Source organism: Phalangium opilio, unplaced genomic scaffold, assembly GCF_054372755.1.
Source record: "Phalangium opilio isolate 3A_F unplaced genomic scaffold, DU_Popi_V2 ptg000113l_1, whole genome shotgun sequence".
Lineage (NCBI taxonomy): Eukaryota > Metazoa > Arthropoda > Arachnida > Opiliones > Phalangiidae > Phalangium > Phalangium opilio.
The window spans coordinates 1,560,011-1,571,416 of record NW_028324209.1 but is presented as its reverse complement, the minus strand read 5'-3'; the positions used below and the strand labels follow the sequence as shown (position 1 = coordinate 1,571,416).

The following is an 11,406-nucleotide window of genomic DNA, read 5'->3' as shown; positions in this document are numbered from 1 at the left end:
AACCAATCATCAGATACCTTTAGGGACAGTCAAAAGTATTTTTTTTTTTTTTTTTTTTTTTAAATCTTGTCAAAATGTCTAGGGGCCCATTATACCACAATGGTTAAAAATAAATTCAGAATTTCTTGCAAGTATTTGATATGATAAGGCTTAGCTACATTAATTGACGTGAAAACTAAAGTATGTCCAACGAAAACCAGTACGACATCCTTACCTAGCCTATTTCAGTTCTAAATCTAAGAGTAGCCGAGCCTGGAAAGGTCACGAAATTTGACCTTTGGTTGCGGGCTATAAAAATCAGGGAGACACGTTGTCCGACGATGTCTTTAACATGTTTCGAGAATGTTTAGAAGCATAAATTGACGTGACATCGCGACGTCCTACTGTTTTCACTTGTTTATGTTACGTGTCTATGACATTCTTAGGTACTCTATAGAGTAATATCGGTAGAGAGGGGGAGTGAACTGTGTATCCCCTTCGTTGAAGGCAACTTTGTATTAGAGAATACTATTTGCCTTCGGAAGGGGGGATATCACTAAGGTAAGAGATAGAGGGTTATGACGTTGCCATATATGTGAAAGATATTACTCTATTGCATGGATAATTGACTAAGGGGGATCGTGCATTAAGATTTAGATTGATTTATTGAAGAGTTTACCAATGTGGGTTTTTTTTTAAAGAATAGTACATCAAATGTTCAAACGCTCACCGTTTTGAAGTTCTCGTTGATTTTAAGCCATACTCAAGTCTTTATTAAATGGCATAATTTATGAGCGACCTCTTGAAGTAGGGAGCTTTGTTAGACCAAGGCTTAGCAATTTTCATGGATTTTCCACTTTTACTCATCTGAAAATTAAGAAAAATTATTTGTTAGTACATTCTAATTACGTCCTATTTTGAAATAATTGAATAAAAATTCATAAACTAATTAATAAATATTACCATAATTAGTTAAAGTTAACGGTGAACCTCGTGTCTTACAAGCAAGTGTAAAAAACTAAAAATGTCAGTTCACGAGCGATGGCGCACGCATGAGGCGCATGCGCCAAAAAACTCCCGCCAATTTCAAACTCGTCATAAACTAAACTACGCACAAAATCAACCGGCAAACAACCTATAAAGCTTTCAGTAATAATATTTTAAAATTCATTTAACGTAAACCCTCGGTTTTAAACGTATACCTAGTTGCTAAAAAGCAATTAAAAATTTGTTTACACCACCTTGAGGCTGAAGAAAATGGGAATAAAATAAACCCATAAATAATAATGAATTAACATAAAAACGCCTTTTCTATCCCAAGAGGAACGTGTTAAAATGTCTCGTAGAAAACTAGTAAAGCCTAATTCAAAGTATTTCGCCAACAAGCTAAAGTTCGACATAAAAACAATGGTGATATTGGTCTATTTATCGTGTCGTGTTGTTTACCGTTAAAACTCGAGTTACTCAACAGAGATATTCATTTGCGGGAAAAGGGCTGATTCGTTTCGCATTTTGTCTGTTGTTAAGCCTAATCCGAATGACGTTGCATTTTTTTTTTTTCTAGCCCTTTTTGAACGATGATATATTGCTCGTAGCTAAACAATCCCGGAATATTTTGGGTTCCTTTAAAAGCATTTTTACCTCTATAAACCCGACGCGCTGTATTTCTACACTCTATTACGACGAAAGCGTGCAAATTGATTAAGCCTTTGTTCGGGACATTGACCCGATATCAAAAGGGGACCTATACTTGAAATAATACAAACCTATATTACTAAGGAAGTGATAAATTGACATATTTTTCTAGAAAGATTTGATAAAATTGCTTAGAACTTTCGTTCTAGCGTACTTGGACGCAAATTGAAGGTATCAAGATAAACTAGACATACGGTAGAGTAATTGCTCCGAGTATCATCGTCTCGACACCAGAAATAATAACGTGACAACCGCGCAAAGTTAAACTCAGCAAGTTCGATTCAAAATTCTAATATCCATGACCCAATAATATTTACCCAAAAATTCTAAAACACTAACAATTATAACCTGTCAACTACGGCTCTTCCTTTTCCGTAGGCTTCAAACGTAGACGAAATAATGGAGGGGTAAATAGCCGCCATCAGCTTCTGTTTCGCTGCGAATGGCATTTATCCTAAACCCCACTATATCATTAAAACTAAGCTTGAATGACGCGTTAGGCCTTGGTTAACCTTTAATGTTATGTTTTCTTCAAACGAAATCAACTTAAGCCTGAAGTTTCTCTAAACTATCATTACACCCAAAGAACTATGAGAGAGAAAAAATGGCTTCCTGTTTCCTCCTAATGTACCTTGATAGATATCCTAAACGTCCTACGCATTCCATGAAACATCTTCGAATTTTGAAGTTTTCTCGAAACAATAATGGGTGTAAAGTTTCTTATTTTATTCAATAATTCTTCAAATAAGCGTCGTTTTTCTTATTAAAAGGGATAGTAACGTTTAATCCCCTTAAAAATTTCTTTATTTAGAACACTAAGTAGCCAGGCCTACATTCTAAAAACTAAATTACAGCACTTACTTATTAAATTAATTATTTTTCTTCAGTTAGTAAAGGGGCCTTTTCTGGCAAAAATACTTGCCTGTCCTTTCATTTAAATACCTCGTTAACTAACTGAGATGCCACGTATTAATATTACATACAGAGAATACCCAAATCACCTTTAAAAGAACCGCATTTTCAAATACGGTCTAACTATTCTGGTAAATAATTTATATAAATCTCTAGCCAGTCTATGACACCCATTTTTGGTATGGGGATGGGGAGCCAATGGACCAATACGGAAGAAGAGGGCCTAGGAGAAATAGCCAAGGGTTATTTTCGTGCCGAGAATACCTCTTTTTACAGAAGAGGTCAAGAAAATTTAACCTTTGTCTAATATTTTAAGGGACTTTGCTTTCGATACGTGTCAAGTTTTTCCCGATTTTTTCAATCACGATCGATTCGGAATTCTAATTTTTTTTTATTAATAAAATTACCCCGAATTACCCTACTCTTCTGATGGTAACTAGGCCTAGGGATGGAAAAAGTCAAAGGTTAATATTTTGACGACGTGAAACTTTTATTTCCAAGTTGGTTTATCAAAATTCTCACAGTTTTTGAACTTGAAATGACTTTAAGCCTAATTGATACTTTGATTTCTGATAAATTGAATTTTACAAATAGGGGGTTAGCACTCCATCCCGTATTACCATAAAACCTAACAGAGTCAAAGGAAGGGATTGCCGCTTCCTTTAAAACAAGGAGGAACAATTTACTTTCCAACGAGACCCTGGAGAGGTAACGCTTTCAAAAGGCAAAACTAAAGCTTTCTTTGGGGAAACAGCGCCACCAATCTGGGATACTTCATACTAGACACCCGTTCGAATTAAGCGCCATCTATGTTATTGTAAATAGTTTATTTAAGTTAAATTAATTTAATTTCGAATTTGAATTCTAATATAAATTATCCAATTATCTAAAGAATTTTGACTTAATTCTTAACATTTAATAAAATTGTTTATTGAAGAGTAACGCGAGTAATGCCACCTCGCGACCAAAATTTCAAGATATATTTCTTAGTAAATTGTTTAACTTTGTAAACAGTGTTGATAACTTGATAAAACATATCAAAGGGATGTAATCCTATTTGAATTTAAATTTTAAATATTAGTAATTAAGTGAAAATGCGTAAATGAAACGCGCTAGGTGGCAGCACATCACCCAGAAGTACGACTTTTTTTCGATACAGGAGTAAATTGAAATGAATTTCCCGGGCTTTTACAAACATGATTGCATTTTCACATTATTTTCCCGAACCCTATTTAATGTTTCATTTAATTTTTTATTCTTGGATAGAAAACAAGTAGGTCTGTCATACCTTGTATAGTTAAAGAGTTATTACGACCTAGCAAAAATGGTTAGGTCGAGTTGATAAACGTTTGTGAAGAAATAATGAAACACATCGTTGACGGTTGTTTAGAGAACATGTTGGACTATCACATCCTAAAAAGGATTTCCCACAATTAATTGTTTAGGTTAGAGTTATGACCGACCAAAGTTGGTTAAGTCAAGTTGACAAACGTTTCTGCAGAAAAGTGTAAAACACACACCAAAACGAAATTTCCGGTTATAATCAGTTATAAAATATGTACGGCAAACCTTACGATCCCATTCCCATCCCATAACGGAAACAAAAAATTAAACTTAATTATAATGTTTAAAATGAAGTCGACTAGTCTTCCCACTGAAAATTTAGAAGATAAAAATAAAATACAAGTTCTCCCATAAATAATTTGTTTAAAAATTTCAATTTTAAGGTTAAAATTAAAATAATCTAGCTAACCGGATGCTGGAAATTATATTTCCCGGCGTCTACGCGCGTGGATTCTTCGCTAAGGAGGCCCAAAACGTTTCGCGCCTTCTTTTTGTGGGCTCGTTTAATATTCTAGGAGAGCCTTTATAAGTGGAAATTGGAAACAACCATAAATATCTAAGCGGTACAACCTTTAACTTCTCCCCCTCTCTCGCCGCTGCTACGTTGCAATTACAAGCAATTTAATAAAGGCGCGGAATTTATTACGCTCGCCACATGCGCCACGGCGCGCCAGAGAAGGCGCTAAATGGACGACCGCGAAAAGGCGTAAAGTAAAATGGCCATTTAAGATGTGCCAGGTCAAGCTTGAAAACAAGTCGTTTTTAAAAGAACATGGTCCTAATTTGAAATATTTCGCCCTCGTAGCGTAGTCCGCGCTCACTATTGGAAAACTTTGTCTCTCCAAGATTGGACTAAAAATTGGAAAACTTTGTCTCTCCAAGATTGGACTCGAAAATTGGAAAACATTGTCTCTCCAAGATTGGACTCGAAAATTGGAAAACATTGTCTCTCCAAGATTGGACTCGAAAATTGGAAAACATTGTCTCTCCAAGATTGGACTCGAAAATTGGAAACATTGTCTCTCCAAGATTGGACTCGAAAATTGGAAAACATTGTCTCTCCAAGATTGGACTCGAAAATTGGAAAACATTGTCTCTCCAAGATTGGACTCGAAAATTGGAAAACATTGTCTCTCCAAGATTGGACTCGAAAATTGGAAAACACTGTCTCTCCAAGATTGGACTCGAAAATTGGAAAACACTGTCTCTCCAAGATTGGACTCGAAAATTGGAAAAAATTATCTCTCCAAGATTGGACTCGAAAATTGGAAAACACTATCTCTCCAAGATTGGACTCGAAAATTGGATAAAATTATCTCTCCAAGATTGGACTCGAAAATTGGAAAACATTATCTCTCGAATATTTGTATCAAAATTCGATAACTTCTCTCTCAATTGGATAACTTGCCTCAAATAAATTAGACCCCATTTCTCGCAAAATTATCAAAAAAAAGTGAGGAACAAACTAACAGGAACGATTCTAACACCCCTCAACTAAACACGCCAAAAAGAAAAAAGTTAAAAAAGGGAGCTAAAACAATTTATCTTATAAATTTTGACGGCGAGATCAGAGCGGCGATGTAATAACCACAATTAAACCAATTTGGGTCGATTTCTTACCTTATAAAAAAACACCAAAAAGAAATTACCCATACAGAGATACGGCTACAATTTAAGATAATTTAGAAAAAAAAAGTTTTTTCACCCAAAAACAGGCAGTGCTGTTCTTTTCACGAGATCTGATCCCAAATTAAAATCGACGTACGATTTTCGTGACTTTGGTATTAAATGTCTCGAAGTTTACCTTTACTTCCATGATTTAAAATGGGTCTTAAATAAGATTAAACTTCCTATAAAAATAACGTCTCGAACTTTTTAAAGGTCATTCTCGTTGCTCGTAAGCATACACCGATATACGGCGTGAATTTTATTACCGTTCAAAATGTTTAAATTATAGGTATCTCGAATTTTCTTAAGTAACTCGTTAAGAATTTTAATTTCCAACTGAAGATAACTTTTTCTCGTATTTTTCTTAGTTTTGGCACGTTTTTAACGTTATTTATTTTTTAAAACCGGGGTTAACTTTAAATAAAACGTCAAATAAAGAATTATTACATTATAGATTTAAGATAATTCTAAAAGGATGCAATCACGACGAGTTTAGAACTGAATTTAATTTTAATCTATTTTAATTTATTCAAGATTCGAAAGTGGTGGTGGAACCTTGGAAATATATTTGCTAATTGGTTATTGCAATCTAGCTTAAATTTCCCGACCTCAAAATCATCCCCAAAGGTTATAATGTCGTGTCGTGTCAGTTGGTCTATCACTATCTCGAGGTTTCGATCTAACCGAACCGAAGAGTTAATTAACAACAATGTATAGAGGATATACATTATGCATGACGTCAGAAGTGACAGTTTCTACAACTCCTCCCCTTTGTTTCAAGCAGAAAGGTATTGAAAATGAGCTGTTAAAGATTACAAGTAGAAGAAATCTACGTATTCGAGCTTGAACTCGGATAAACCAACTAAGCTGGTCAACAATGGTTAGATTATTGCCGCGTATCACGTTATAAGTTGGTCTATTATTCTGCCCCAAAATATATTGAATACCACAAAAGTCCAAGTCTAAAAAAATTGGTCAATAAATGTACATTAACGTTGTTTCGAAGCCTTCATATTTTCTTATGAAGTCATCCAACTTCACCGGAGGCAATCGTGGACACGCAAAAAATAACATCTCCCCTCCTACAGAATTTAAACCTCTAATGTGCCCATGTAAGGGGTTGGTTCGCTACGTAATCTAAAAGTATTCAGAAGTCATCGTGCAGCACACGACCAAAAACTCTTAAACAGCGTTATTAACTTTCAACAGAACCCCAAGAACGAGTTGGATGCTCTTCTTAGCTACCACCGAAAATATTCACAATCACAAAAGGAGTGACCTCGTGTCACATTCACGAATTCGTCATTAAGAAGCGCGGTGCTACTACGTAAATTTTTACCCTAACTTCAAATTGACTGCATTAAGAAAAAATAAAAATGTCATCACGGAGGTACAAAAAACATAATGGCTATTATTTTTTCCCAAATAACGTTTTTTTTTCTTTTTCGATGTTGTTGTTGCTAGGCTTAGGTTATAGCTACTGATTTTTTTAAAAAAAATTGAGTCCGAAATGGGTATTAAGGTTGACGGACTTAATTTTTTGGTGAAATTACGGACTGTTAAAGGCCAAGATTCAACTAAAAGGGGTTTGTTTCGCATCAACGATAACTATAAGTAGAAGTGAGATGAGACTAGAAGTACTGAGCCAGGGGCGTGCCAACATGAGCCAAAATTTTCTACTGGAGCGGGGGCAAAATGGCTGCCTAATGTTAAAGTCCCATAGAGTTGAAAATTTGAGCGGGGGCCTTCGCCCCCGCTGCCCCCGTAGTTGGCACGCCCTTGTACTGAGCTAACCAAATTCTTCACTCGGCGAAAGTGAATATTATTGATAACACAAGAACGGTTGGCCCTCTAGTAGCGGTTTCTGAATTTTCCCTCCAAAACGTGTGACGCTCGCGGTGGTAGACGGCCGAACTAGATTCAAGCACCCGCGTCCGTGTTCCGCGGTTTAGGTTGAGGGGAAGGGGGTAGGAAATGTTTTTGGAACTCGACCAATTTTTTTTTCTCTGTAGTGTAGGCGCGATGGAAGCGGCATAAAATCCTCAAATTTGTTCACTAGTGCCAGGATCTACTACCAATGCTAGAGCCCTTCACTTCTAGTCTCATCTTACTTCTGCTATGGGGGGCTGAGGCGAAGTTCTTCGGACCTGAGCCTGCGGTTCCCATCCCCCATGGCATCATTCGCCATAGGATTCACTGCCGGATGTCTGCACTTCAACTGCAACTCTGGCTTGACATGGATGGGCAGAGACAAGCCAAGGAGTTTGTCCCGGGTCCTTCTATTACTAGGGCAAAGGAACTGCTTGCCCTTACCAAAAGCAAAATTAGGCTGGTCACCAGTCTCCTCACTGGACACTGCCGGCTGAATAGACACCTGCACCTACTGGGCATCGTTGATGACCCACTCTGTAGGTTCTGCCGGGAGGAAGAGGAAACCTCCTCCCATATCCTGTGTTGCTGCGACTATCTCGCGGCCATGAGGTTTGAGCATTTCGATATGCATACTATGGAACCTCACCAGTTCTCTACTGTCTCGGTCAATCGGATTCTCCGATTCATCGAGGCGACAGGACTCCTCGCAGTCTAACCAGTTCGGGGCGCACAATATACCCTTGGTATCGGTGCTCGACGCGGCGACGCGTCACCCCCTTCAACAATAACAATACTTCTGCTATAAGAGAGCTTTCAGTTGGAGGAGGATCTGAATCTCGTGACATAATTTACGATGCCATATTGGTGGGTTTAAAGCAGGAATGAAGCTGAGACCACCCAATATGGCTACCAGAACAGCGGTAAGACTTGGGAGGGTGTGACGTACTACTTTCCCATCTGAAAGCTCTATATATACGACTTCGACACGATGGTCAGTTGTTATTCCGAGGCATTTTCGCGATGACCTGCTTGGCAGGTTCTGCCAAACGGGGAAGAGGAAATCTCCTCCTATGACCTCTGTAGCTGTGATGTGGTTCGAGCATTATGATACGCATTCAATGGAACCTGAACAGTTCTCCACTGTCTCGGCTAACCGGTTCAGGCGACTGGACACTCTGCAGTCTAACTATTGTAGCCGTTGATAGAGTTTTGGAGCCCACAGGCTAACCAATAACCTAACTACAAAGTATTTACTTATTTCTGTCTAAGTTTGAATGAAATAAAGCCGGTTGGGGTATGTTTTAAAATAGTACACTTTTATTAGGACTCTCTCAAATAGCCAAACCAAATCTGAAGAAAATACAAAAAGGGTAGCAAGGGCTTACAAGGTAAAGTCCCTTGCTCACGTATTCATGATAACATCTTTCATTTTCTGTCGCTTTTCAAAAACTTTAGTTAGCCCCTCGCACCTCAGGTGTGCCTGTGGGTTTTTAAGAAAGATGGAAAATCTCCAAAACTATGTATGAAGCCATCAAGCGTGGAAAATAACCAGGATTAGAGCTTTTAGTTGGAGGAGGAGCTGACAGCTGAGTCTATTGACATAAATATTGGTGTGTTTAAGGCAGGAATGAAGTTGAGACCACCCAATATGGCTACCAAAACAGCGGTAAGAATTGGAAGGGTGTGACGTACTACTATCCCATCTGAAAGCTCTCTCTATATGGTTACACTAGCTCGGAGGGCACAATTTACCCTAGGTGTGCACGACATGTCGTGCACCAATACGCGTCTCCCCTTTCAACATTTACACGGTTTTCACTTAAAACTCTTTTCTATAGACCATTTCGATGTAACTAAGAGAGAAAGACACGGACTTCCATCTCGCTCAGAGTCACACTTTCGCGCCTGCGTTGTACTCTTTTTGTATCATGAGAGTGCGCAGAGACGGCAACGTGTCAATCCCCTTGTATATCCCGATACTGAGGGTTGCCTACCACCTTTTTTTATATCGAAGAAGTTTCGGTTTGTTGAATCTCGGCCTTTAGAGGTCTTAACGCACCGAGAAGTTTCGGGGTAATATTTTCGTCGTAAAATTTGACTCGAGAAAAATATTTTGGGACTTTAGCGTTTGATTTCTTAGACTCTCTTTGAACTCAGATATTCAAATCAGAAAAAAAAAATATAAAAACGATAAAATTCATTTCTCAGAATGAAAAGCGAGAATGTGGGTAATAAGATACGTCACAAATATAAGGAAAACAATAGAACACGCGCCTTTCAGCCAGACACATGGCGGAATATTCCTTCCTTGTATACTTTCTCATTGATTTCATATTACACGTGAAAATAGAGTTATACGCTAAATTACGGAGACTCAACAAACTATTTGAAGCGTTACTAACAGACAGAATAATAACAATTCTTATTAGCATAAGTTCATAATATATGTTCCATAAGTTTGTCATTGGTTACTGAGAGCTATTTATAAAGTGACGTAGGCTAAACGTCATAGATTCTCGTAAAGCGACGCCTGGTGAGGTGCTGCGCTATCAAAGGCTTAGTAATGCAGACTAAATAGGAAGATGGACTGCAAAAACTGAGTGAGTTTAAAAAAATTGGCCAGATAGACTGCAAAAACTAAGTGAAGTCAAATCTGGCCTCGTTCTCGAACTAGCTCTCAGTAATTACGAAGTGTCATACTTATGGAACGCATCTAATAAACTTTTAATATTAGTAATAATTAAAACCCAAATAATACTTTTGAAGCACTTCACTTTCCCTTTAAAAGAGTGGTCGGCCTACCCGACTATAAATTTTAAAATCTACACGAAAATTACGTGTATCCCCGCGAATGAATTCGTATAATAAAAAACACCTGTACTAGGTATATATTTCGCCAGGTTATAAGGCGAAACACGAGCTAGCCTTTTATTAGGGCGCTCACCGCGCAATGTTCAGTTTATTGGATAAACCGAAATACCTATTAAAGCTTCGCGCCTCCAAAAGGTATATAGTGTTTTTTTGGGGGAGTTTCGCGAAACCAAAAATTTACTATTAACACGAAAGAAATTCACGTGTCCGCCCTGTACATTCAGATTGAAAGAGGTTGTCTTAAATTCTTAAACGTGAGAATAATCGCCCCTTAATCATTATTACAATTCGAATCACGAACTACCGTTACAATTATTCGAAATACTTAACACCGCGAGCCGCGACGTGTTTGCAACGTTTTGTATTAAGCCGTTACCAACTTCAAATTAGTACTAAAAATGGGAAGAAACATTTTGAAATTCGTGAGATTTTTTAACTCTTAAAGGGTTAGTGGACTATTAATTCATTGTTTATAAAATTTGTATTGGAAAAAGTTTGAACTTCAAAATGGGTAAGTTTAAAATAGTTAGACCAAGAAGTGATATCTAGTTTATTAGGGAGAAGGTATAAATTCGCCACATTTCTAGCTTTATCTCCAGTCCAAACGTAGGTCCGGTGTTAATCTCCACCTCTCAATTACAACCAGCATCTCATTGGTTCTTGAAAACTCACGTCAGCGCGATGCGAATGACGAAAATTACGTATTTTCCGACTGAGGAGAGTGTAGCGAAATAGCCCGGCCTCCTTTTACGTCCCCCCCCCCCCTTGTATTTTGAAAGGGGGACTGGGACTATGGCGCGCGAATACTTAAGCATCTTATACTTTCTCTCTAATGAACTAGATATAACTTCTTGGTTAGACTCCCAGGGTCTATCTTGAATGACAGTTAAACGTAATTTGAAATAAAAATTTAAAGCTCGGTATCTTACTAAACTTTCATATATTCAAATATTTAAAATGAAAGAAATTTAATTAAGCGACTATCCCTTTTAAAGCTATTTGATTAGTATTATTCCTACGATAAAAAAATGAATGGTTATCAGAAACTATTTTTCGATTTCTATA

At 37.5% G+C, this 11,406-nt stretch overlaps 1 long non-coding RNA gene across 2 annotated transcripts; it reads left to right on the top strand.

The window, feature by feature from the left end:
* Nucleotides 1-4,467: 4,467 nt before the first annotated feature.
* Nucleotides 4,468-9,843, top strand: LOC149623229 (uncharacterized). 2 transcript variants are annotated; one of them, XR_016374826.1, is made up of 4 exons: nt 4,468-4,668; nt 4,736-8,716; nt 8,795-8,858; nt 8,926-9,843. It is a non-coding gene; the product is annotated as an uncharacterized LOC149623229 (long non-coding RNA). The 2 variants fall into 2 exon arrangements; XR_016374825.1 differs by having other exon boundaries at nt 4,468-8,716.
* The last annotated feature ends 1,563 nt before the right edge of the window (nt 9,844-11,406 follow it).